Source organism: Lissotriton helveticus, chromosome 1_1, assembly GCF_964261635.1.
Source record: "Lissotriton helveticus chromosome 1_1, aLisHel1.1, whole genome shotgun sequence".
NCBI classification, from domain to species: Eukaryota; Metazoa; Chordata; class Amphibia; order Caudata; family Salamandridae; genus Lissotriton; species Lissotriton helveticus.
In genome coordinates, this window is record NC_136057.1 from 1408102335 (window position 1) to 1408117068 (window position 14734).

General features: G+C 46.6%; 1 protein-coding gene across 2 annotated transcripts in view; it reads left to right on the top strand.

Annotated features, from left to right (window-relative positions):
• FARSA (phenylalanyl-tRNA synthetase subunit alpha) overlaps positions 1 to 14734 on the top strand; it is a 111772-nt gene that overhangs the window by 90203 nt on the left and 6835 nt on the right. The gene's annotated exons all lie outside the window — the stretch shown is intronic.

A 14734-nucleotide genomic window follows, 5' to 3' on the forward strand; every position in this document is an offset into this window, starting at 1 on the left:
GGCCAAGCTCTTGTGGAAGGCCGAAATGCGGCACGTTATTCTATCCGGTGTGGACTTTAACCACCGACTCACTGGGCAGAGCGATGGCAACGACGGTGGCGATTCGTCGCCATGCCTGGTTGAGGTCCGCCAACTTCTCGGCTGATGTCCAGGATACACTCATGGACATGCCGTTTGATGGCCGTCGCCTTTTTGGCGACAAGGCAGACCATGCGCTTGAGCGCTTTAAGGACTCCAGGGCTACGGCCAGGTCCTTGGGCCTCTCGGCTTCGCGCCAGCAGATGGGTGTCTTTCGCTCCTTTCGTGGCCAAGGAAGGGGCGCCCCCACGCACTGCAGAGTAATACCCAACGTGGTGGCGGCCGTGGAAACCGCCGTGGCGGCGGTCGGGGACAACGGCGAGGACAGTCCACACCTTCCCCCGCAGCATCCGCCTCTAAACCCTCCCAGTCCATGCTTTCAGGCCCATGTTACGCCAGTGGGGGGCAGGGTTCGCCATCACCTCCTCCACTGGCGCACTGTCACATCAGACAGGTGGGTGCTGCAAATCGTCCGAAGGGGCTACTCCCTCCCCCTTCGAGGTGACCCCTCCAGCCATGCCACTGCAGAACCACCGTGTATCGGGGGATCATTTGCGACTTCTGCAGGAGGAAGTTACGGCCCTCTTGGCCAAGGGGGCCATCGAGCTCGTTCCTGGGCCAGAAGTAGGGTGTGGTTGCTACTCCCACTACTTTCTGGTACCCAAGAAGGGCAAAGGGGGCCTACGCCCTATCTTGGATCTACGGAACGTCAACGGCTTCCTCCGGAAGGAGAAGTTCAAAATGCTGACACTGGCTCAGGTCTTGGCTGCCCTGGACCCAGGAGACTGGATGGTAGCGTTGGACTTGCAGGACGCTTATTTCCACATCCCCGTCCTGCCGGCCCACCGGCGCTACCTGCGGTTCACGGATGGCCACGAGCACTTTCAGTTTACCGTGCTCCACTTCAGCCTTACCAGCGCCCCACGGGTGTTCACAAAGGTGATGGCGGTGGTCGCAGCTCATCTGCGCAGGTTAGGGGTTTCAGTCTTCCCCTACCTCGACGACTGGTTGTTGAAGGCGGGCTCGCCCCAGACAGTAGTCAGCCACCTCCAGACGACGGCAGACCTCCTGCACCTGCTTGCTGGGGTTCTCCATCACTGTGCCGAAGTCACACCTGTGCCCCTCTCAGAAGCTCCTCTTCATCGGAGCGGTTCTCGACTCGGCGCAGTTTCGGGTTTATCCTCCCGAACAGCGGGGTCGGGATATTCAGGCTCTGATTCCACTCTTTCAGCCTTTATCCCGGGTCTTGGTCAGGTTGACGCTGCGGCTTTTGGGGCTGATGGCCTCCTGCATCCTTCTGGTGCATCACGCCCGGTGGCGGATGCGGGCTCTGCAGTGGGACCTGAAGTTTCAGTGGGCCCAGCATCAGGGCAACCTGTCCGACCATGTCCTGATCTTGGAGGGCACTGCGAGACAGCTGCAGTGGTGGCTCACGGACCGCGATTGGGTCAGTGGCAGATCCCTCTCCCTACCCCAACCGGAGCACGTAGTTGTGACGGACGCGACCCTCCAGGGCTGGGGAGGCCACATGGGAGAGGCGGAGCTCAGAGGCCTCTGGTCTCTGGCGGAGTCCCGGCTCCATATCAACCTTTTGGAGCTACGGGCGATTCGTCTAGCACTGAAGGCATTCCTCCCCTCTGTCCCGGGGAGAGTAGTGCAGGTGTTCACGGACAACACCACCGCCATGTGGTACTGCAACAAACAGGGCGGGGTGGGATCGTGGACCCTTTGCCAGGAGGCTCTGCGCCTCTGGCAGTGACTGGAACATCAGGGCGTGACCCTGGTGGTTCAACACCTGGCAGGTTCTCTGAACGCCAGGGCGGATGAACTCAGCCGTCGGTGCATGATGGATCACGAATGGTGTCTGAACTCGGATGTGGCGCAAGGCCTCTTTCAGCAGTGGGGAGAGCCTTGGTTAGATCTATTCGCCACAGAAGAGAACGCGCAATGTCATCAGTTCTGCGCATTGGAATTTCCAAGGCGGCACTCGCTCGGAGACTCTTTTAGTCGCGAGTGGAGTTGCGGTCTGTTGTACGCCTTTCCGCCTATACCACTTCTGCCCAGAGTGCTGAAGAAGATCAAATGCGACCGGGCCCAAGTCATCCTTGTGGCTCCGGACTGGGCACGAAGGTACTGGTATCCAGAGCTACTCAGTATGTCAGTCGATCCCCGGTTCGTCTGCCTCTTCAGGAGGACCTTCTGTCTCAGCAGCAGGGGACGGTCCATCACCCGAACCTGTCCAGTCTCCACCTCCATGCTTGGAGATTGAGCGGCGACAGTTGAGGCCATTTGACTTGCCTCCTGAAGTCTGTAATGTCATTCTGGCAGCCAGGCGTCCCTCCACAAAATCGGTATATGCTTGCAGGTGGAGTAAATTTGTAGCATGGTGCACAGCAAAGGCTGTGGATCCAGTTTCTGCCCCTCTTTCTGAGGTTCTTCTCTTCCTTCTTTCTCTTGCCCAGCAGGGCTCTGCTCTGGGCACTATCAAGGGCTACCTTTCTGCCCTTTCAGCCTTTCTAAGGCTGCCTGATCAACCTTCTTTGTTCAAGTCCCCTATTGTAACTCGTTTTCTGAAGGGCATCACACACATGTTCCCTCCAGTTCCATTTGTGATGCCCCAGTGGGACTTGAACCTTGTTCTTACCTTTCTGATGTGCGCTCCCTTTGAGCCACTTCATAACTGTCCTCTCCGCCTTCTTACTCTGAAAACTGGTTTCCTGGTTGCCATCACCTCTGCCAGGAGAGTGAGTGAGTTCCAGGCTCTTTCATCTAAACCCCCTTTCCTTTCTGTCCATCCGGACAAGGTTGTGTTGCGGACTAGGCCATCTTTCCTGCCCAAGGTTGTCACGGCATTCCACATCGGGCAGTCTATCACCTTGCCCACCTTCTTTCCACCACCGCATCCCTCTAAAGAGGAAGAGCGGCTCCACCGTCTGGACCCAAAACATGCGATTTCTTTCTATCTAGATCGCACACGCCAGTTCCGGGTGGATGACCAACTCTTTGTTGGTTACGTGGGCGCTAAGAAGGGACGGGCGGTGCACGAGAGGACCATCTCTCGGTGGGTCGTCTTGTGTATCAAGGCATGTTACTTCTTGGCAAGGAAGGAGCCTCCTGTTGGGCTGAGGGCCCATTCCACTCGGGCCACGGTGGCTAGCACTGCCCTGGGCCGGGGAGTCCCCTTGCAGGACATCTGTCAGGCAGCTACGTGGGCATCCCTGCACACGTTTGCAAGACACTACTGCCTGGACAGCCAAGTCCGGAGGGATGGCTTCTTTGGCCGTTCCGGCCTCCAGGACTTTCTGGTGTGATTATTGGTTCGCAGACCCACCTCCGGGGTTGGTATTGCTGGGGTATCTATTCTAAGGTAAAGAATCTAATACAAACCTGTTTCTTTCAGATGAACAAGTTACTTACCTTCGGTAATGATATATCTGTAAGAAACAGTAGTTAGTATTAGATTCCTTACCGCCCCACCCATCCTCCCCGTTCTGCGAACTGATATCTAGGGTTAAGGTCATCCCCTTTCAGAGCCCTAGTTTCAATGGCACCAGTGTTGGTTTTTAACATGGCTCTGCGTTTCTGGCGCGGAAAAGCTGTGTCTAAGAACTGACGTCTGAACCCCAAGGAGTTAGGTCCTTTAGGACGTGGTGAAGGCTGGACCTTTTTTAAAGTATACAACAAGAAATTGCCTAAACCACACTTACTGAAAGTAAAGACGACTTTTGGGGTCAAAGGACTATTTATTGTAACCAGACCCTGGCATCATTATTTCATGCCACTTTTTTATAATTTTTCTTTACATTTCTACTACACATTAAATAGCAAAAAGACAAAACACACTGTACACTCTGATATTTACACTATTGTTCATACTACATAGCATGTAAAGTTACAAACTAACGTAAATCATCCTACACAGAATCGTTACAACAACACAACATTACATACACAAAAATCAATGAATGAACAAACTCAATAGAACGAGGAATATAAGCCAACAAATGACAAATGTTTGAAAAAATTATGTAGGCTAACTGATCCTAGTGTCTCTTTCAAGCCAACACTCTATTCCTCCAGATATGCCGACGCGTTTCGAGGCCAGGCATCAAGTTCCTGGACTCTCATCAGGGCCTTTTCTTTTGTGTCGGTAAGATGTAAAGAAAACGGATGTTTTGTTTACATACTTCAGTATACTTCTCCATAGTGTAGTTGCACTCAAGAACCATTTGAAATGGCGCTACATACCAGACTCGAATTCGAGGGGAAGAATGCTCGTAGGTCTTGTGGGGTAATAACCGGTTGTGCTTTAAACATCACCTGTCACTGGTGTCCCTTCAATGTGTTTATCAAGCAATCTAATACAAACAAGAAAAGTTGGAAGGGCGTTGGCAAACTCCAGGCAACGTGAATTTAATAGCTCAAGTGTGTAGTGCTGGGGCAATACTTGGACATACCTTACTCGTCGCGGTGGTTTGCCCAAGGTGTGTTAAAGGCAGGCGTCATGGTTTAAGCCGCTGTATCATCTAAACAGATGAAATTAGAAGACATTGTGTCTCTTGTGCAAAACGGTGTACCACGCATTAAGTGAATATTAGCCCAGCAAATGCCTACCTGACTCTGGTGTCCGTGTATCTCATACTACTGTTCTTGGGACGCCTTTGTTCCTAGTTAACGAAGAAACAAGCTTTTAGAAGTGAGTCTGCCTACGCATAGCATATTTTGTGTGCAGGTGAGCTAAAACGTTCGTTTTACCTTCACTCCACGAGCGTGATCCGAAACGCCACTTCGATCTCAATGTGAGTGACAAGCGGCCATTTTGGCTCGTTATTTACTAATTTGCGGCCAGGTGCATTGTGGAACTTGTGGTTTCCACCCAGCGCACAGAGTTTTAGGTGGCATGTCTGGGCTACACTAGCGGCTCCCGGCAACGCGTATATTCTATTGTAAAAGCGTGTGCGTCGGGTGGCCTAAAGGCGGTGCACCCATATGTTAAAAGCGGGTCGCAGCCTTGTAACGTGGTTGCAACGTATTTAAGCCTGTGTGCCCTCCAGGCGTAAGTGCTTGTGTTTTAACATGTGGAGCGCTATTTGGCTGTAAATCAACAAGGGGAGTTTTAATTGTATTAGACTACAAGGAAAAAACGGATGTTTCAGTGATCAAGGGATGTCGAGCATGAATGACTGTGCTGTGTCAGTGTCTCAATAAAGTTGTATCTGCACTATGTAACACATCATCTGCCCTAAAATTATTGGAATTAGGGAGACATACAAACCCAGCCATATGCATCACTGTTGGACGCCAAGTCACTCTTCAGACAAAGAGGCCGCCACAATCGCGCTACCTCAGACAAATTATTTAGCCCATTCTGGGTGCTATTAAACTTCAAAATCAGATAAGCCTCATGTTGTCACTCAGTGTGCGTGACAACATTCTGTCCAGATACACATAAAATGAGACAGGCCGTGTTGAGGAACTGGCATCTTTGGAGGGTTTAGATTGCCCTTTTCCGAAACTAATATTCGCCTACAAGAAGAATCAGAGCATTGGGCAACAACTAATAAGAGCTGATATTGTAGTCCCAAAACCTAAAAGCGACTTGCTCACTCAATGGAACCTCAAACCCATCGAGGGCCACCACAAATGTGGTAATTGTGTTGCTTGCCCACATACCATCGAGGGGAAGGAATTCAGTCATGCAGGAGTAAAATGGCAACACTCAGATTTCTCGAGTTGCAGGACCAAAAATGTGGAATGTGCAATACTGTGCCCGTGCCCCATGATCTACATTGGCAAGACATGTCAACAGGTGAACCACTGAATCAGCCAACATCGTTCCCGTATTAAAAAAAGAGTCATGACAGCGCCTATGGTGGAGCATTTTCTAGAGAAGGGACACCATGAACATGACTTTAAATGGACGGTCTTGTTTACAGTCAAGTTGGCGAAACGATGCCTTGATGTTGAATGAACCCTCTTACAAAAAGAGGCTTATCTGATTTTGAAGTTTAATAGCACCCAGAATGGGCTAAATAATTTGTCTGAGGTAGCGCGATTGTAGCGGCCTCTTTGCCTGAAGAGTGACTTGGCGTCCAACAGTGATGCATCTGGCTGGGTTTGTATGTCTCCCTAATTTCAATAATTTTAGGGCAGATGATGTGCTACATAGTGCAGATGCAACTTTATTGAGACACTGACACAGCACAGGCATTCATGCTCGACATCCCTTGATCGCTGAAACATCGTTTTTCCTTGTAGTCTAATACAATTAAAACTCACCTTGTTGATTTACAGCCAAATAGCGCTCCACATGTTAAAACACGAGCACTTACGCCTGGAGGGCACACAGGTTTAAATACGTTGTAACCACGTTACAAGGCTGCGACCCGCTTTTAACATATGGGTGCACCGCCTTTAGGCCACCCGACGCACACGCTTTTACAATAGAATATACGCGTTGCCGGGAGCCGCTAGTGTAGCCCAGACATGCCACCTAAAACTCTGTGCGCCGGGTGGAAACCACAAGTTCCACAATGCACCTGGCCGCAACTTAGTAAATAATGAGCCAAAATGGCCGCTTGTCACTCACATTGAGATCGAAGTGGCGTTTCGGATCACGCTCGTGGAGTGAAGGTAAAACAAACGTTTTAGCTCATCTGCACACAAAATATGCTATGCGTAGGCAGACTCACTTCTAAAACTTGTTTCTTCGTTAACTAGGAACGAAGGCGTCCCAAGAACAGTAGTATGAGATACACGGACACCAGAGTCAGGTAGGCATTTGCTGGGCTAATATTCACTTAATGCGTGGTACACCGTTTTGCACAAGAGACACAATGTCTTTTAATTTCATCTGTTTAGATGATACAGCGGCTTAAACCATGACACCTGCCTTTAGCACACCTTGGGCAAACCACCACGACGAGTAAGGTATGTCCAAGTATTGTCCCAGCACTACACACTTGAGCTAATAAATTCACGTTGCCTGGAGTTTGCCAACGTCCTTCCAACTTTTCTTGTTTGTATTAGATTGCTTGATAAACACATTGAAGGGACACCAGTGACAGGTGATGTTTAAAGCACAACCGGTTATTACCCCACAAGACCTACGAGCAGCCTTCCCCTCGAATTAGAGTCTGGTATGTAGCGCCATTTCAAATGGTTCTTGAGTGCAACTACACTTTGGAGAAGTATACTGAAGTATGTAAACAAAACGTACGTTTTCTTTACATCTTACAGACACAAAAGAAAAGGCCCTGATGAGAGTCCAGGAACTTGATGCCTGGCCTCGAAACGCGTCGGCATATCTGGAGGAATAGAGTGTTGGCTTGAAAGAGACACTAGGATCAGTTAGCCTACATAATTTTTTCAAACATTTGTCATTTGTTGGCTTATATTCCTCGTTCTATTAAGTTTGTTCATTCATTGATTTTTTTGTATGTAATGTTGTGTTGTTGTAACGATTCTGTGTAGGATGATTTGTTAGTTTGTAACTTTACATGCTGTGTAGTATGAACAATAGTGTAAATATCAGAGTGTACAGTGTGTTTTGTCTTTTTGCTATTTAATGTGTAGTAGAAATGTAAAGAAAAATTATTTAAAAGTTGCATGAAATAATGATGCCAGGGTCTGGTTACAATAAATAGTCCTTTGACCCCAAAAGTCGTCTTTACTTTCAGTAAGTGTGGTTTAGGCAATTTCTTGTTGTATACTTTAAGAACTGACGTCAGCACGCGGAGGCGGCGTCTAAGTACTCCGACGACGTCATCACGACGCCGACGAATGACGCGGAGCCGCAGAAAACGCCTAACGACGCGCAAGGGTACTGCTATGCAAAAATTTCCGGAACCAGTCTGACGCCTGGGGATATTCTAAGGTAAGGAATCTAATACTAACTACTGTTTCTTACAGATATATCGTTACCGAAGGTAAGTAACTTGTTCGTTTGTTGATGGCTATGGTGTTGTGTTTTTGACAACTGATTAGCCCTATTTATCTTTGCAGTCGAAATAATGTGACCAATGTAACAGTATATTACTTGTGTAGAGCTTCAGTGCCATAAATTACGGATATATTATCACCTTTTTCTATTTTATACTCCTTTTTTATTTCAACAATTAATTTATTTTGGAACACTATGAGCAATTTACACAAATGACCTACTCCTGTATTTAGAATTTTGTCTAATTTTCATTAATGTATAGTTTTCCAGGTTCACTGAGTTTCACACATTCCCCCCCCCCCCCCCAAATGGTAAGTAGGTAGAAATTGTAAATATTGATCACCTCGAATACCGCACAACTTGTGGTGGAATTGTTTTTAACAACTTTGTATCTGAAAGAGTGTCACCTTACCACAGCAAACATTTTGTTGATGCCACTGTGAGAGAAAAACTCACACTTTTTTCGCACAGCACTTTTTTCCTATATTTCCAAAAAAGTCACATATTTGCAATTTTCCTGGTTCCCTTCAAGGGGAACCACTGATTTGGGATGCCTTTAGAATCCCTAATGTGTGTGTGTTGGGGGGAGGGGATAGATGTAAATTTGGGCTGGCAATATTTTGCGGGGAAAAAGTTATGAAGACTTGAGCATGAACTGCTGCAAATTGAGGGCTCAGGACTGAGGAGGGGAAGCCAGATCAGTTTAAGGTTTTAAGCAGGCGAGAGAACATTTTAACTCCAATAATATTAAAGTCCACAAGATGGCAGTGGTGTAAGCAACTTAACTGTGTCAGTTAAATGTTGTCTGTCTAAACTCTAATATTAGGTGTAGATGTCATTTGCGCCTGATTTTAAATTGCAGGTGAGGTACTGAATGCACTTCCTCACAAGTTTTTGACCCCTGCAAATGTACCCCGGTAAAACTTGGAGGAATATTTTGAAACAGTAATGCAGGTCACAAAAAACACTTACAACACGTAGTTATTACCCAGTTACCCGACCCTCGACACGAGGGTGTATATGCCAAACATTTCTTACACGCTTTGTGGACTTGAGCAGATTTTCGGTTAAATGAGCACCCAAGGATGTAAGCTTTGGAGACTGAAAGTGTCAGTTGCTAGTTTGAGAGTTACCTTATTCGCTACCTAACCCTAGCTGTGTATTTCTGGAGTCCCTATATTAGGATTTAAAACGTATTTATTGGCCCAGAGTGCTGCATTCAAATGCTTTTCCAGGAAGAGAGCCTCTCCGCACAAATCTACAAGGATTAAAGTTGCTTAATCCTGGCAAGATTACTGAGGGACGTGCCTGGGGCCGACAGCACCCATCTGTCTTTTCCTCCAGGCAGTTTAGCGCCAAGCATCCTTCTGCACCGCACTTGACACTGCAGACAGAAGTGTCTCTGTGATTTATTGACAGGTGTAGAAATGATTCCTTATGTATTGCTGCATGATTTGAGTCTGACTATTGGTAACGCCACAAGGGATCCTGAATACACATCATAAGCCACTCCAAATACGATAGTTCATATCGTAAAGATTACACACATGAAGCTTCCATTCCATCGAATTCCAGCGGGGAATGGTGGACAGCGCGTCATGTCTCGGAGAGGAGAGACCAAGTTGTGGAATTTGACTGCGATTGAAACTGTATTCTGTAGTAGGCTGCACACCAGTCTTGGCCCTGCTCTAGTGAGAGCAGTCCCGCCCGAACTGCCAAGGCAGGTCCACCCTGAACCGGAACCCCAGCAACCCAGGACCGGCTCGTGTTTGTTATGGGCTCATCAGTTCGGCCTGGACTGTTCCCGTTGGAGCAGGGTCCAGACTGATTTGCATATATCCAAACCGAGGTGCCAGTGTGCAAAAAAACGATGGACTGGGATGTAGCCCGAGTAATGAATTACCAGTGGATCAGATGAGTTCAAGCATTCCATACATGACTCTGTGTATACTTTGTTACATACACACTCCGCAGTTTATTTCAGTCTCAGTACATGGCTTCTAGCAGGACCGGTCCTAGGACTTGTGGGGCCCTGTGCGAGAGGGAAGATGTGAGGCCCTTCTAATTTGGCATGATAGAAAACTGACATCACAAGACTATTGATCTTTGTCATGCCTGAAGAGACATACTGTTGATATCAGTAACATGAACTAAAAGATCAATATCCAAATGAAATATGTCTATTTTAAAACTGTATTAAGTGGATTACATTAGTCACATTGGATGGGAAAGCTAGACGCAGATCCCACAAAGATGGCTATTCTAACTCCTAGTTAATTATGCAACAGGGTATAGCAAATTGAAGTTGAATTCAGATACAAATAACTTTTTTATTCTTTTTGAGAGCTTCATAAATCAGACTAGGACAAAAAAAGGACAGCAGAGTTCGGTAGAAAAAAAGCTTATGGATTTAGGATTCAGAATGATTATATTCTCCTCACAGGGCATGTAAGCCAGGTGAGGGAATATACATTTCTTATAAAAACAGATAAAAGGAAACATTGCAAACTGACAGTGAGGAGATAAGTAAATTGATAAGTACATAAAAAGACAATTCCAGTGAAACACAAATAGAGTAACTTAAAAGTTCTAGGTTATTCTCATTGGGTGGCTCCCTGGTATTGATTCATTATGTAAAGTTTAGTATCTGTGTGTTTAAAGTAAAGGTATGCTGCAGATTTGTGGGGTTTTCATACCAAGGTTATTCATTTGGTGTCAGAACGGTTGAAAGTGATAGTTGCAGAATGGCACTATTCTGATGAAAGTCCCTCAATCGCCCCATAAAGATATTCTTCTATATATTCACAACTTTATGTAGTCGTCCAACTTGAGAAAAATATGGGGTAGGGCATGAATGTGAAAAAAAAGAAATTGCCATCTTCGTATCATGCCCTGTACACATCTGGAAGTTATTGGTAGAATCTGCCCTCTGAGCTGATCAGCATATTCCTCAAGACATTGGAGATCAGAAGTAAAGTTAACTTGTGGAAACACATAAACAGTGTTTTTTACAAGGCTCGGGGGGGGGGGGGGTTCGGTTAGATCCAGCATAAATCCCCTTATTATATATAATGATCCAAAAGTTCTATGAAAAGATCTCTGGTAAAGCACCCCCTTGTGGGTGCCCGTTGGGCATTGCAGTGCTGGCCTGAAATGGAGCTTGCCCGATGATGAAGCATGACACGCACACAGGTGTGTGAGGGCACGTGCTCCCATTGTAGGATATCCCCACAGGGTACCAGTGTGGCTAGGGTCTGAACCACAATCCAAATAAGACCCGTCCAACTGGTGATTATCTGCTTTTGACAGTCTTCTGCAGAGAGGCTTGTGTGAAGTCCTGCTAAAAATGTTGGCTTCCTCAGGTCCCTTAGAAGTCAGTGGACTTTGGATGTTTTAAAGTTTGTGTTGTTTCTGCTGAGGTTGTCAGCCTTGATTTCTCTTCGGCTTCCTTACTCCTTCATTAGGTGTACTTTTTTAGAATTAGGCTGTATCTCTCCTATAAATAAATAAATAAATAAATACATAAATAAATAAAATAGTGCATGGCTACAGCTTATGTCACCAATTAATGTTTTCTAGCAATTTGGGCATCTTTTTACTCATTGAAAGCCTTTGCTTCCAGGCACATGTCGCCATGTGGATTACTGGGCCTTCTATGATTATCACCCATTTTGGGGTACAGGCACACATCATTCCCTATCACTGTGGCTAAGCTGGGAATTCCTTATTATAATTACAGTTTGTGAGTCTCCCTCTCACATACCCTCACCCATCTCACCCTCTGGTACTGCGTCCCATAAAGTAAGCTATACCTCGCCCATCACACAGGACATAAAAAACATTACACATAAGCTCAAAACAACACAACACCCTTCCAACAACACACATGTTGTAGCTTGCTATCTATGTTGGTAAGTGCTTCAGCGCCTCACATATGGGTAGTAATCACTAAACAAATGCTACAATACCATACAATGTTAATTGGACACATCAAAGTAAAACACTTGAGAAGCTAAAATCCCATTCAAATTAATTAGAAATGTTTCCATATTGCTGCAGTGGGTTACAGAGCCTTGAATATTAATCTATAAGGCTGCTTGGTGGGGTAACGTAATGTCTGTTGTAATCAGTGTGCAACCTGGAGCAGGCTAGCTGACATAAGGTTGGCGTGGAAGTTCAGACCTCTTATCTTTCATGAAGAATTTCAGAAGTGTACCTATTGAATTACTCACTTAACAGGCTGTCCAGCCTACGATTAACGTATCCTTAAACTGGGTAACAGTAATGTATGCTTTTCGCAATACTACAAATTAAGTTTCTCAAGGATAAACCTTTGAAAAGGATAGCTCCAAATGGCTGCCATCTTGCCAATGTACCAAAACCAAAGTCTGAAGATTGGGATTAAAGAATGAGTTAGTGAGCACCATTGCAATACTATGGCTACACCTTACATGCGAGGCCAATAGGAACCCCTTGCACAATTTCTATCTACTTTCTGATCTCTCCGTAAAGTGGATTTGGACTCAGAACATTCAACAAACATGGCTAAATACTTGCCGGGCCTTTATCATCATGTATCATCATAATTGGGGCCTAGGATTGGATAGTAAATCTGTTGACAACAAAGCCTGGAGAGGAGGCAAGCAAAGGCCTCAGTTTGTTCACAGTTGATAGCATAATAGTTTTGTGAGTTGTACCCTGGGTGTATAACTGCAGATCAGCAGTTTGAATCTATGCAAGATACAAGCGTTCTTCCAGGATCCATTAATTGAGCGTCATTAAATAGTATAATAGTAACTCCTTAGAAAAAGTGGAATGAAACTCCTTTATATGTATGTGATAATTCAAATGACAGCTAAAAATACCTTTGACACACCACCACATAGGTATTGTGCGTTTCACCACTAGGTTAATATCCAATGTTTTTTGTGCCTCTTTTCATTCTAAATATTTTAGGTAAAGGCTCAGAACAACATCACCTTTAACAAGCATTGGCAAAGCCAATCGGTCTTGCCTAGAATAAATATTGGCTTTGGCAATGTTAAGTTGCCGTGTTGTTGTACACCGGTGTGGCTGTTTTTCAGTATGGTTAAAAGTTAGTGGCATGGAGTGTCCTTGAGTGAAGTGATAGGAATAGAGTGTAATTGACTGGATTTTTTAGAGTAGTAGTTGTAGAGTGGAATAGGGGGAGTAGAGTGTCATACAGTTGAGTAGAGGGGAGTAGAGTTTAGTCGTTCAGTGTCAGAGAGTGTCGTAGAGTGCAATGTCATCAAGTGCAGAGTCATAGAGTGGAGTGCCGTGTATTGGAGTAAGGTGGAAACTGGTGGAGTGGCTTGGGTGGACTGAAGTAGTGAGTGGATTGGAGTAGATTGGGGTGGATTGGGATAGAGCGAGTTGGAGTGAGTGGAGTGAGTTGGACTGGGTAGTTGGGTGGATTGGATTGGAGTGGTATGGATTGAAATGGGGTGAGGTGGACTGGAGCAGGTTCTGTTAGATTGGTTTGGGGTGGATTGGAGTGTGGTGGGCTGGAGGGATTTGTCTGACTGGGGTAGTCTGAACTGGGGCGGGTGGATTGGAGCAGAGTTGGGGGGGATTGGAGTAAAGTGGGGTGGAGTGAACTGCAGTGGAGTGGGGTGGACTGAATGTGGTAGATTAGACTGGAGTGGGGTGGATTAAAATGGGGAGGGAGGACTGGATTGGGGTGGGGTGGATTGGAGTAGAGTGAACAGGAATGGGGTGGAGTGGTGTGGGGTGGACTAGAGTGGGGTAGAATGTAGTGAGGTGGGGTGGAATGGGTTGTGGTGAATTGGATTGGGGTGGGGTGGATTTGAGTGGAGTAGATTGAATTGCAGTCGGGGATTTAAATGAGTGGGGTGGCTTGGATTATGGTGAATTGGATGGGGTGGGGTGAACTGGATTGGGGTGAGTTGGATTGAATTGGGGTGGGGTGGGGCAGACAGGAGTGGGGCAGACAGGAGTGGGGCAGACAGGAGTGGGGCAGACAGGAGTGGGGCAGATTGTTTTGGATTGGAGTGGCGCGGATTGGATTGGAGCACCTGGTTTTGGATTGGAGAGGGGCAGATTGTTTTGGATTGGAGTAGGCCGATTGTTTTGGATTGGAGTAGGCCGATTGTTTTGGATTGGAGTAGGCCGATTGTTTTGGATTGGAGTAGGCCGATTGTTTTGGATTGGAGTAGGCCGATTGTTTTGGATTGGAGTGGGCCGATTGTTTTGGATTGGAGTGGGCCGATTGTTTTGGATTGGAGTGGGCCGATTGTTTTGGATTGGAGTGGGCCGATTGTTTTGGATTGGAGTGGGCCGATTGTTTTGGATTGGAGTGGGCCGATTGTTTTGGATTGGAGTGGGCCGATTGTTTTGGATTGGAATGGGCCGATTGTTTTGGATTGGAGTGGGCCGATTGTTTTGGATTGGAGTGGCGCGGATTGGATTGGAGCACCTGGTTTTGGATTGGAGAGGGGCCGATTGTTTTGGATTGGAGTGGGCCGATTGTTTTGGATTGGAGTGGGCCGATTGTTTTGGATTGGAGTGGGCCGATTGTTTTGGATTGGAGTGGGCCGATTGTTTTGGATTGGAGTGGGCCGATTGTTTTGGATTGGAGTGGGCCGATTGTTTTGGATTGGAGTGGCGCGGATTGGATTGGAGCACCTGGTTTTGGATTGGAGAGGGGCAGATTGTTTTGGATTGGAGTGGCGC